Here is a 14,352-nt window from a genome sequence, read left to right as displayed (position 1 = left end):
TCACTGATTTACCGCTATCATTTTGGGGTTGTGCTTTAGAGACGGCTGCATTCACGTTAAAATAGGGCACCATCGAAATCCGTTGATACGATGCCTTATGAACTGTGGTTTGGCAAGAAACCCAAGTTGTCATTTCTTAAAGTTTGGGGCTGCGATGCTTATGTGAAAAAACATCAACCTGATAAGCTCGAACCCAAATCAGAGAAATGTGTCTTCATAGGATACCCAAAGGAGACTGTTGGGTACACCTTCTATCACAGATCCGAAGGCAAGATATTCGTTGCCAAGAATGGATCCTTTCTATAGAAGGAGTTTCTCTCGAAATAAGTGAGTGGAAGGAAACTAGAACTTGATGAGGTAATTGTACCTGCTCCCTTATTGGAAAGTAGTTCATCACAGAAATCAGTTCTAGTGATTACTACACCAGTAAGTAAGGAAGCTAATGATGATGATCATGAAACTTCTAATCAAGTTACTACCGAACCTCGTAGGTCAACCAGAGTAAGATCCGCAACAGAGTGGTACGGTAATCCTGTTCTGAAAGTCATGTTACTTGACCATGACAAACCTACAAACTATGAGGAAGCGATGATGAGCCCAGATTCCGCAAAATGGCTTGAAGCCATGAAATCTGAGATGGGATCCATGTATGAGAACAAAGTGTGGACTTTGGTTGACTTGCCCGATGATCGGCAGGCCATAGAGAATAAATGGATCTTCAAGAAGAAGACTGACGTTGACGGTAATGTTACTCCAACATTTTATGATTATGAAATTTGGCAAATGGATGTCAAAACCGCATTCCTTGACGGATATCTTAAAGAAGAGTTGTATATGATGCAACCAGAAAAAAATTCCTCCGCACACGCAAGATCCATATAGGTGATGCATAGCAACGAGAGGGGAGAGTGTTGTCCACGTACCCTCGTAGACCATAAGTGGAAGCGTTATGACAATGCGGTTGATGTAGTCGTACGTCTTCACGATCCGACCGATCCTAGCACCGAAGGTATGACACCTCCGTGATCTACACACGTTCATCTCGGTGACGTCCCATGAACTCTAGATCCAACTGAGGTCGAGGGAGAGTTTCTTCAGCACGACAGCGTGATGACGGTGATGATGAAGTTACCGACGTAGGGCTTCGCCTAAGCTCTACAGCGATATGACCGAGGTGGGAATCTATGGAGGGGGCACCGCTCACGACTAAACAATCAACTTGTGTGTCTATGGGGTGCCCCATCCCCCGTATATAAAGGAGTGGAGGAGGGGAGGGCCGGCCCTCTCATGGCGCGCCCAAGGGGGGAGTCCTATTCCCGGTGGGAGTAGGATTCCCCCTTCCCTAGTTGGAATAGGAGAGGAAGGAAGGGGGAGAGAGAGGGAAGGAAAGGGGGGGCGCCCCCACCCAATTCGTATTGGGCTAGGGGGGCGCGCCCTCCACCTTCGACGCTCCTCCTCTCTGCCACTAAGGCCCAATAAGGCCCATACATTCCCCGGGGGGTTCCGGTAACCCCTCGGTACTCCGGTAAATGCCCGAACTCACCCGGAACCATTTCGATGTCCAAACTGTTGGGGAACGTAGTAATTTCAAAAAGTTCCTACGCACATGCAAGATCATGGTGACGCATAGCAACGAGAGGGGAGAGTGTTGTCCACGTACCCTCGTAGACCGTAAGCGGAAGCGTTAGCACAACGCGGTTGATGTAGTCGTACGGCTTCACGATCCGACCGATCAAGTACCGAACGTACGGCACCTCTGAGTTCAGCACACGTTCAGCCCGATGACGTCCCTCGAACTCCGATCCAGCCGAGTGTTGAGGGAGATTTTCGTTAGCACGACGGCGTGGTGACGATGTTGATGTTCTACCGACGCAGGGCTTCGCCTAAGCACCGCTACAGTATTATCGAGTTGGACTATGGTGGAGGGGGGCACCGCACACGGCTAAGAGACGATCAACTTGATCAACTAGTGTGTCTAGAGGTGCCCCCCTGCCCCTATATATAAAGGAGCAAGGGGAGAGGTGGCCGGCCTAGGAGGAGGGCGCGCCAAGGGGGGAGTCCTACTCCCACCGGGAGTAGGACTCCTCCTTCCCTTGTTGGAGTAGGAGAGAAGGAAAAGGGGGAGAGGAACAAGGAAAAGTGGGCTGCACCCCTTGTCCAATTCGGACCAGAGGGGGGGGCGCCTCCTTCCTTTTGGCCTCTCTCCTCTATTCCCGTATGGCCCAATAAGGCCCATATACTCCCCGGCGAATTCCCGTAACTCTCCGGTACTCCGAAAAATACCCGAATCACTCGGAACCTTTCCGATGTCCGAATATAGTCATCCAATATATCAATCTTTACGTCTCGACCATTTCGAGACTCCTCGTCATGTCCCCGATCTCATCCGGGACTCCAACTCCTTCGGTACATCAAAACTCATAAACTCATAATATAACTGTCATCGAAACCTTAAGCATGCGGACCCTACGGGTTCGAGAACAATGTAGACATGACCGAGACACGTCTCCGGTCAATAACCAATAGCGGAACCTAGATGCTCATATTGGCTCCCACATATTCTACGTAGATCTTTATCGGTCAAACCACATTACAACATACGTTGTTCCCTTTGTCATCGGTATGTTACTTGCCCGAGATTTGATCGTCGGTATCTCAATACCTAGTTCAATCTCGTTACCGGCAAGTCTCTTTACTCGTTCCGTAATACATCATCCCGCAACTAACTCATTAGTTGCAATGCTTGCAAGGCTTAAGTGATGTGCATTACCGAGAGGGCCCAGAGATGCCTCTCCGACAGTCGGAGTGACAAATCCTAATCTCGAAATATGCCAACCCAACAAGTACCTTCGGAGACACCTGTAGAGCACCTTTATAATCACCTAGTTACGTTGTGACGTTTGGTAGCACACAAAGTGTTCCGCCGGTAAACGGGAGTTGCATAATCTCATAGTCATAGGAAGATGTATAAGTTATGAAGAAAGCAATAGCAACAAACTAAATGATCAAGTGCTATGCTAACGGAATGGGTCAAGTCAATCACATCATTCTCCTAATGACGTGATCCCGTTAATCAAATGACAACTCATGTCTATGGTTAGGAAACATAACCATCTTTGATCAACGAGCTAGTCAAGTAGATGCATACTAGTGACACTCTGTTTGTCTATGTATTCACACATGTATTATGTTTCCGGTTAATACAATTCTAGCATGAATAATAAACATTTATCATGATATAAGGAAATAAATAATAACTTTATCATTGCCTCTAGGGCATATTTCCTTCAGTCTCCCACTTGCACTAGAGTTAATAATCTAGTTCACATCACCATGTGATTTAATACCAATAGTTCACATCACCATGTGATTAACACCCATAGTTCACATCGACATGTGACCAACACCCAAAGGGTTTACTAGAGTCAATAATCTAGTTCACATCGCTATGTGATTAACACCCAAAGAGTACTAAGGTGTGATCATGGTTTGCTTGTGAGAGAAGTTTAGTCAACGGGTCTGCCATATTCAGACCCGTACGTATTTTGCAAATTTCTATGTCAACAATGCTCTGCATGGAGCTACTCTAGCTAATTGCTCCCACTTCAATACGTATCCAGATTGAGACTTTGAGTCATCTGGATCAGTGTCAAAACTTGCATTGACGTAACCTTTTACGACGAACCTTTTGTCACCTCCATAATCGAGAAACATATCCTTATTCCACTAAGGATAATTTTGACCAATGTCCAGTGATCTACTCCTAAATCACTATTGTAATCCCTTGCCAAACTCAGGGCAGGGTATACAATAGGTCTGGTACACAGCATGGCATACTTTATAGAACCTATGGCTGAGGCATAGGGAATGACTTTCATTCTCTCTATCTTCTTCCGTGGTCGGGCTTTGAGTCTTACTCAACTTCACACCTTGTAACACAGACAAGAACTCCTTCTTTGACTGTTCCATTTTGAACTATTTCAAAATCTTGTCAAGGTATGTACTCATTGAAAAACTTATCAAGCGTCTTGATCTATCTCTATAGATCTTGATGCTCAATATGTAAGCAGCTTAACCGAGGTCTTTCTTTGAAAAACTCATTTCAAACACTCCTTTATGCTTTGCAGAATAATTCTTATCTCCGATCAATAATATGTCATTCACATATACTTATCAGAAATGTTGTAGTGCTCCCACTCACTTTCTTGTAAATACAGGCTTCACCGCAAGTCTGTATAAAACTATATGCTTTGATCAACTTATCAAAGCGTATATTCCAACTCCGAGATGCTTGCACCAGTCCATAGATGGATCGCTGGAGCTTGCATATTTTTTTAGCACCTTTAGGATTGACAAAATCTTTTGGTTGCATCATATACAACTCTTCTTTAATAAATCCATTAAGGAATGCATTTTTGTTTATCCATTTGCCAGATTTCATAAAATGCGGCAATTGCTAACATGATTCGGACAGACTTAAGCATAGATACGAGTGAGAAACTCTCATCGTAGTCAACACCTTGAACTTGTCGAAAACCTTTTGCGACAATTCTAGCCTTGTAGATAGTAACACTACTATCAGCGTCCGTCTTCCTCTTGAAGATCCATTTAATCTCAATGACTCGCCGATCATTGAGCAAGTCAATCGAAGTCCATACTTTGTTCTCACACATGGATCTTATCTCAGATTTCATGGCCTCAAACCATTTCGCGGAATCTGGGCTCATCATCGCTTCCTCATAGTTCGCAAGTTCGTCATGGTCTAGTAACATGACTTCCAGGACAGGATTACCGTACCACTCTGGTGCAGATCTCACTCTGGTTTACCTACGAGGTTCGGTAGTAACTTGATCGGAAGTTACATGATCATCATCATTAGCTTCCTCACTAATTGGTGTAGTAGTCACAGGAACAGATTTTTGTGATGAACTACTTTCCAATAAGGGAGCAGATACAGTTACCTCATCAAGTTCTACATTCCTCCCACTCACTTCTTTCGAGAGAAACTCCTTCTCTAGAAAGGATCCATTCTCAGCAATGAATAGCTTGCCTTCGGATCTGTGATAGAAGGTGTACCCAACATTTTCTTTTGGGTATCCTATGAAGATTTACTTCTCCGATTTGGGTTCGAGCTTATCAAGTTGAACTTTTTCACATAAGCATCGCAGTCCCAAACTTTAAGAAACGACGGCTTAGGTTTCTCGCCAAACCATAGTTCATATGGCATCGTCTCAACGGATTTAGATGGTACCCTATTTAACGTGAATGTAGCTGTCTCTAATGCATAACCCCAAAACGATAGTGGTAATCGGTAAGAGACATCATAGATCGCACCATATCTAATAAAGCACGGTTACGACGTTCGGACACACCATTACACTATGGTGTTCCAGGTGGTGTGAGTAGTGAAACTATTTCACATTGTTTTAACTGAAGGCCAAACTCGTAACTCAAATATTTTACTTCTGTGATCATATCGTAGAAATTTTTATTTTTGTTACGATGATTCTCCACTTCACTCTGAAATTCTTTGAACTTTTCAAATATTTCAGACTTGTGTTTCATCAAGTAGATATACTCATATCTGCTCAAATCATCTGTGAAGATCAGAAAATAATGATACCTATCGCGAGCCTCAATATTCATCGAACCACATACATCAGTATGTATGATTTCCAACAAATCTGTTGCTCGCTCCATTGTTGCGGAGAATGGAGTCTTAGTCATCTTGCCCATGAGGCATGGTTCGCAAGCATCAACTGATTCATAATCAAGTGATTCCAAAAGCCCATCAGCATGGATTTTCTTCATGCGCTTTACACCAATATGACCTAAACGGCAGTGCCACAAATAAGTTGCACTATCATTATTAACTTTGCATCTTTTGGCTTCAATATTATGAAAATGTGTATTACCACGATTGAGATCCAACAAACCATTTTCATTGGGTGTATGACCATAGAAGGTTTTATTCATGTAAACAGAACAACAATTATTCTCTAACTTACCTGAATAACCGTATTGCAATAAACATGATCCAATCATATTTATGCTTAACGCAAACACCAAATAACATTTATTTAGGTTCAACACTAATCCCGAAAGTATAGGGAGTGTGCGATGATGATCATATCAATCTTGGAACCACTTCCAACACACATCGTCACTTCACCCTTAACTAGTCTCTGTTTACTTTGCAACTCTCGTTTCGAGTTACTACTCTTAGCAACTGAACCAGTATCAAATACCGAGGGGTTGCTATGAACACTAGTAAAATACACATCAATAATCTGTATATCAAATATACCTTTGTTCACTTTGCCATCCTTCTTATCCGCCAATACTTGGGGCAGTTCCGCTTCCAGTGACCAGTCCCTTTGCAGTAGAAGCACTTAGTCTCAGGCTTAGGACCAGACTTGGGCTTCTTCACTTGAGCAGCAACTTGCTTGCTATTCTTCTTGAAGTTCCCCTTCTTTCCTTTGCCCTTTTCTTGAAACTAGTGGTCTTGTCTACCATCAACACTTGATATTTTTCTTGATTTCTACCTTCGTTGATTTCAGCATTACGAAGAGCTTGGGAATCATATCTGTTATCCCTTGCATATTATAGTTCATCACGAAGTTCTACTAACTTGGTGATGGTGACTAGAGAATTCTATCAATCACTATCTTATCTGGAAGATTAACTCCCACTTGATTCAAGCGATTGTAGTACCCAGACAATCTGAGCACATGCTCACTGTTTGAGCTATTCTCCTCCATCTTTTAGCTATAGAACTTGTTGGAGACTTCATATCTCTCAACTCGGGTATTTGCTTGAAATATTAACTTCAACTCCTGGAACATCCATATGATCCATGGCGTTCAAAACATCTTTGAAGTCCCGATTCTAAGATGTTAAGCATGGTGCACTAAACTATCAAGTAGTCATCATATTGAGCTAGCCAAACGTTCATGACGTCTGCATCTGCTCCTGCAATAGGTCTATCACCTAGCGGTGCATTAAGGACATAATTCTTTTGTGCAGCAATGAGGATAAACCTCAGATCACGGATCCAATCCGCATCATTGCTACTAACATCTTTCAACTTAGTTTTCTCTAGGAACATACCAAAAATAAAACAGGGGAGCTAAACACGAGCTATTGATCTACAACATAGATATGCTAATACTACCAGGACTAAGTTCATGATAAATTTAAGTTCAATTAATCATATTACTTAAGAACTCCCACTTAGAAAGACATCCCTCTAATCTTCTAAGTGATCACGTGATCCAAATCAACTAAACCATAACCGATCATCACGTGAAATGGAGTAGCTTTCAATGGTGAACATCACTATGTTGATCATATCTACTATATGATTCACGCTCGACCTTTCGGTCTCCAGTGTTCCGAGGCCATATCTGCATATGCTAGGCTCATCAAGTTTAACCCGAGTATTTCTGCGTGTGTAAAACTGTCTTACACCCGTTGTAGATGGACGTAGAGCTTATCACACCCGATCATCACGTGGTGTCTCAGCACGAAGAACTTTGGCAATGGTGCATACTCAGGGAGAACACTTTTATCTGGAAATTTAGTGAGAGATCATCTTATAATGCTACCGTCGATCAAAGCAAAATAAGATGTATAACAGATAAACATCACATGCAATCAAAATATGTGACATGATATGGCCATCATCATCTTGTGCCTTTGATCTCCATCTCCAAAACATCGTCATGATTTCCATCGTCACCGGCATGACACCATGATCTCCATCATCTTGATCTATATCAATGTGTCGTCACATGGTCGTCTCGCCAACTATTGCTCTTGCAACTATTGCTATCGCATAGCGATAATTGTAAAGCAATTATTTGGCGCTTGCATCTTATGCAATAAAGAGACAACCATAAGGCTTCTGCCAGTTGCTGATAACTTCAACAAAACACGATCATCTTATACAAAAACTTATATCTCATCACGTCTTGACCATATCACATCACAACATGCCCTGCAAAAACAAGTTAGACGTCCTCTACTTTGTTGTTGCAAGTTTTACGTGGCTGCTACGGGCTTAGCAAGAACCGTTCTTACCTACGCATCAAAACCACAACGATAGTTTGTCAAGTTGGTGCTGTTTTAATCTTCTCAAGGACCGGGCGTAGCCACACTCGGTTCAACTAAAGTTGGAGAAACTGACACCCGCTAGTCACCTGTGTGCATAGCACGGCGGTAAAACCAGTCTCACGTAAGCGTACGCGTAATGTCGGTCCGGGCCGCTTCATCCAACAATACCGCCGAACCAAAGTATGACATGTTGGTAAGCAGTATGACTTATATCGCCCACAACTCAGTTGTGTTCTACTCGTGCACAACATCAACGCATAAAACCTAGGCTCTGATACCACTGTTGGGGAACGTAGTAATTTCAAAAATTTCCTACGCACATGCAAGATCATGGTGATGCATAGCAACGAGAGGGGAGAGTGTTGTCCACATACCCTCGTAGACCGTAAGCAGAAGCGTTAGCACAACGCGGTTGATGTAGTCGTACGTCTTCACGATCCGACCGATCAAGTACCGAACGTACAGCACCTCCGAGTTCAGCACATGTTCAGCCCGATGACGTCCCTCGAACTCCGATCTAGTCGAGTGTTGAGGGAGAGTTTCGTCAGCACGACGGCATGGTGACGATGTTGATGTTCTACCGACGCAGGGCTTCGCCTAAGCACCGCTACAGTATTATCGAGTTGGACTATGGTGGAGGGGGGCACCGCACATGGCTAAGAGACGATCAACTTGATCAACTTGTGTGTCTAGAGGTGCCCCCCTGCCCCTATATATAAAGGAGCAAGGGGAGAGGTAGCCGGCCTAGGAGGAGGGCGCGCCAAGGGGGGAGTCCTACTCCCACCGGGAGTAGGACTCCTCCTTCCCTTGTTGGAGTAGGAGAGAAGGAAAGAGGGGGAGAGGAACAAGGAAAAGTGGGCTGCACCCCTTGTCCAATTCGGACCAGAGGGGGGGCGCGCGCCTCCTTCCTTTTGGCCTCTCTCCTCTATTCCCGTATGGCCCAATAAGGCCCATATACTCCCCGGCGAATTCCCGTAACTCTCCGGTACTCCGAAAAATACCCGAATCACTCGGAACCTTTCCGATGTCTGAATATAGTCGTCCAATATATCGATCTTTATGTCTCGACCGTTTCGAGACTCCTCATCATGTCCCCGATCTCATCCGGGACTCCGAACTCCTTCGGTACATCAAAACTCATAAACTCATAATATAACTGTCATCGAAACCTGAAGTGTGCGGACCCTACGGGTTCGAGAACAATGTAGACATGACCGAGACACATCTCCGGTCAATAACCAATAGCGGAACCTGGATGCTCATATTGGCTCCCACATATTCTACGAAGATCTTTATCGGTCAGCCCGCATAACAACATACGTTGTTCCCTTTGTCATCGGTATGTTACTTGCCCGAGATTTGATCGTCGGTATCTCAATACCTAGTTCAATCTCGTTACCGGCAAGTCTCTTTACTCGTTCCGTAATACATCATCCCGCAACTAACTCATTAGTTGCAATGCTTGCAAGGCTTAAGTGATGTGCATTACCGAGAGGGCCCAGAGATGCCTCTCCGATAGTCGGAGTGACAAATCCTAATCTCGGAGTGACAAATCCTAATCTCGAAATACGCCAACCCAAGAAGTACCTTCGAAGACACCTGTAGAGCACCTTTATAATCACCTAGTTACGTTGTGACGTTTGGTAGCACACAAAGTGTTCCTCCGGTAAACGGGAGTTGCATAATCTCATAGTCATAGGAACATGTATAAGTTATGAAGAAAGCAATAGCAACAAACTAAACGATCAAGTGCTATGCTAACGGAATGGGTCAAGTCAATCACATCATTCTCCTAATGAAGTGATCCCGTTAATCAAATGACAACTCATGTCTATGGTTAGGAAAGATAACCATCTTTGATCAACGATCTAGTCAAGTAGAGGCATACTAGTGACACTTTGTTTGTCTATGTATTCACACATGTATTATGTTTCCGGTTAATACAATTCTAGCATGAATAATAAACATTTATCACGATATAAGGAAATAAATAATAAATTTATCATTGCCTCTAGGGCATATTTCCTTCACAAACATAGCCTTCCAATATATCGATCTTTATGTCTCGGCCATTTCGAGACTCCTCGTCATGTCCGTGATCTCATCCGAGACTCCGAACAACCTTCGGTACATCAAAACACATAAACTCATAATACCGATTGTCACCGAACGTTAAGCGTGTGGACCCTACGGGTTCGAGAACTATGTAGACATGACCGAGACTCATCTCTGGTCAATAACCAATAGCGGAACTTGGATGCTCATATTGGTTCCTACATATTCTACAAAGATCTTTATGGGTCAAACCGCATAACAACATACGGTGCTCCCTTTGTCATCGGTATGCTACTTGCCTGAGATTCGATCATCAGTATCTCAATATCTAGTTCAATCTCGTTACCGGAGAGTCTCTTTACTCGTTCTGTAATGCAACATCCCGCAACTAACTCATTAGTTACATTGATTGCAAGGCTTATAATGATGTGCATTACCGAGAGGGCCCAGAGATACCTCTCCGATACACGAAGTGACAAATCCTAATCTCGATCTATGCCAACTCAACAAACACCATCGGAGACACCTGTAGAGCATCTTTATAGTCACCCAGTTACGTTGTGACGTTTGATAGCACACTAAGTGTTCCTCCGGTATTCGGGAGTTGCATAATCTCATAGTCATAGGAACATGTATAAGTTATGGAGAAAGCAATAGCAGTAAACTAAACGATCAAAGTGCTAAGCTAACGGATGGGTCATGTCAATCACATCATTCTCTAATGATGTGATCCCTTTCATCAAATGACAACTCTTGTCCATGGCTAGAAAACTTAACCATCTTTGATTAACGAGCTAGTCAAGTAGAGGCATACTAGTGACACTCATTTTGTCTATGTATTCATTCATGTACTAAGTTTCCGGTTAATAAAATTCTAGCATGAATAATAAACATTTATCATGATATAAGGAAATATAAATAACAACTTTATTATTGCCTCTAGGGCATATTTCCTTCAGTCACCCCATGTTAAATGACGGTCCGTTCATAACATTGGCCAAAGTTTACGGCTTGACCTCGACTGTCGCCGAACACTAACCGGGGGTAACTGACCTCCCAACTTTAAGCTCCTATGACTAAGTGAAAGTTATAAAGCCCGCATATCTGAATGCCTTGTTTCCGCTAACACAACCGCCTTCGGGCACCGAGACATCGGCTAAGGGTTGTTTTCTTATTGCGGAAACACCCTGTGTAGCATCTACAAAGGGGTAGAAGCCGACGATGGGCCACTTTCAAATGATAAACGGTCACAACGGAGTCAAAATAAAGATATCTCATCAGCGTTTGTATTTATTATACAAGCGCTACTTTCTGTAATTATCGTTATAAAGCCATAATATGCATCAATTTGACTTAAGATTTTGGCCAAGCTGGGTTGCCTGGCTCCTGTGATTACCCCTACGTTCCCAATTGTTCGGCTAGGAGGTAAAGGGAGCACCTCTGTGATTGTTACTTTCGGGTCATCCGTGTTAGTACCTCAGACTGGGAGAAGCCGAAAGCTAGCCATCTTAAAGAATATAATTGGTCGGCAACGAGGGAAGTGAAATTTCGGTTCATTAATACCATAGAGTTCAGGAACTTTCCCCGAACTAAATCCTTAATATTTTCCTCCCACATTGATCGGAGGTGAGGTTTCATGATCATGATCAGCATGACAACCCAAAGAAAGGAACCGATAGCGGGATTATTTTCTTTGGAAGATGTTTCATATCTCTCTGCGTACCTTTGTTTATTAAACCATATGGCTAGATTGCCTTATTTTCCATAAATCTTTGCCCTTATAATGGCTTTATAAAGTAGGAAAACACTCCTCGGCTACTGGCCGGAGAGGTTGAAGCCGATGGTCGGTCAACAAAGTTTTGTACAATGCGGATCTGAGCATTAATGATGTGAAGTACTTGGATACATAGAGTCATTACACTTAAATTGTGATTTTAATCAGGATATTGATCCTTAATTCGGCCACCCGTGCTCGTATTAAGGCTCGGGGGCTACTGGGATTCGAGCTTATCATTTACAAATATTAAAGGGGTGCATCGATCCCTTGATCTGGTGTTGCCACCCGACCAGTGTCTCGGGGGCTACTGCATTGCCTATTCAATGCAGAAAATTCAAAGTGCTCATTATTCGGCTTGACCGAACTATGGGCAAACGCGTCTTCGGACGACAATAGGTACCAACTGGGACTTATTTGGAATTAAGCTAATATATTACGACGACTTCTCAAAACCCTCTCTCAAGGGCCCGTCCGCCGATCACTATCCCCTCTAATGTGCATATCGGATTTTAGGACGACACACACCATGTGGGCTACTGGCCATATATCTCGTCAGTAAATAAATTGCATCAATCGGAAATAAAATCCGCAAACAATCAGCCCAATCCCGAGGTGGTGCATCCCCTCGGAAGCAGTCCGGCGTAAAAGCTCGGCTGCGAGCGGCTGGCTCCATAGAGAGCTTTTCAGCGTTAAGCTCAGATAAGCTCCTTCAAACTTTTTCAAGCCAAGATGATCCATGACACCTCGGATATAGTCCAGCGTTGGAGCTTGGGTACAGTACGGCGTTGGAGCTTGGATACAGTCCGGTGTTGGAGCTCGGATATAGACCGACGTTGGAGCTTGGATACAGTTCGGTGTTGGTGCTTAGTTGCAAAAGATACCTCGAATGCAGTCCGTCGTTGGAGCTCGGATACAAGAAGACACCGCCGCACGGGAACAACTTCAAACCCGAGGTGTGGTGTAAAAAATAACAAGGCATTGATAAAGGCCGAGAACTTAAAGGGGCTCCTTGGATACCCGACGTGTAAACCCTTCGGATTCACTTTGGCGATCCTCAAGATCGAAGATGAGAAGATTTGTTGAACCAGTTTTCAAGACCGATGACCGAAGATGAAGAGCAGTTCGGAAGAATCGAGGAGCGTCCCCAACTTGAAGACCGGTTTAGGGGGCTACTGGCGGTGTCCTGGACTAGGGGGTACTCACCATGTCGTCTCCCGACCAGGTGGATCGGGCCGAGGACCCCCATGGCAGTTTACTCATGGGCCACCTCGAACAGCCCATGCCGCATACAAGGAAGATTCCACAAAGACTTGGTGATCAAGACAAGGACTCCTCTCCACCAACGTATTCGACTGGGACTCTTGTTATCCTAGGCCTCTGGTACATTATATAAGCCAGGGCCAGGCTAGTCGATAATTATGACATTATTCATCATACCCTCAGGTTTTAGACCACAACAAATGATCTCGAGGTAGATCAACTCTGTAATCATACACATCGAATATAATCAAGCAGGAGTAGGGTTTTACCTCTTAGAGAGGGCCCGAACCTGGGTAAACACCGTGTCCCTCGCCTCCTGTTACCATTGATCCACAGACACATAGTTTGGGACCCCCTACCCAAGATCTGTCGGTTTTGACACCAACAGCCACCCTGGCCAACCTTGGCAACATTAGCTTTATACGCACATTTGTCCCCCTAGAACGGGACCAATGGGAGGATTTGCTTGAGTGTGTATCTCTACACTCACCCTCCCTTGAACAAGACTCGGTTAGCTGGCAACTTTAACCGAATAGTTTGTTCTCGGCTAAATCACTCTATAAAGCCATCGTGGCCACCCCAGGGCTGGAGGAACTAAATCTCCCGTGGGAGATAAAATTGCCTTTGAAGAAGATATTCCCATGGCAACTGGTCCGTAGCCACCTTCCTTCGGGAGTAGAGGATATCCCCTATGGCAACTGGACCCAGAGGACTCCAACCACATATTCTTCTCTTGCCCCGCGGCTTGATTCCTCTGGAGCTGTCTTCGGGAGGTTGTGGGTGGCAAATGGTTTCATGACAATCTCCCGGGTATATTTCGTGAGGTCCTTGATTTTCAACCAACCATGTGGCCCTCCCTTTGGGTGGTCGTGGGCATCCTTATCTGGATTCTATGGAACATTCGCAATAAGTTGTGATTGAACATGTGATTTCATTTCGTGTGAGTGACGCGATATACAAAATGCGTGGCTTCTTATAGCTATGGGGCCACTTAGTAAGCGGCGCTATCAGGACAACATCGACATGATCATCGTCGGGGTTCGTTCCACCGCCTCGCATCTCGGTCCCCCGACTCCACCGCCTCCCTGACTAGCTTTACTGATTTATGTAGGGGTTTGTTATGTTGTGCCCCAGCATGACTCTAT

Source organism: Triticum urartu, chromosome 5A, assembly GCF_056163025.1.
Source record: "Triticum urartu cultivar PI428250 chromosome 5A, HENAU_Tu73, whole genome shotgun sequence".
NCBI lineage: Eukaryota > Viridiplantae > Streptophyta > Magnoliopsida > Poales > Poaceae > Triticum > Triticum urartu.
Note: the sequence above shows the minus strand (reverse complement) of the source record.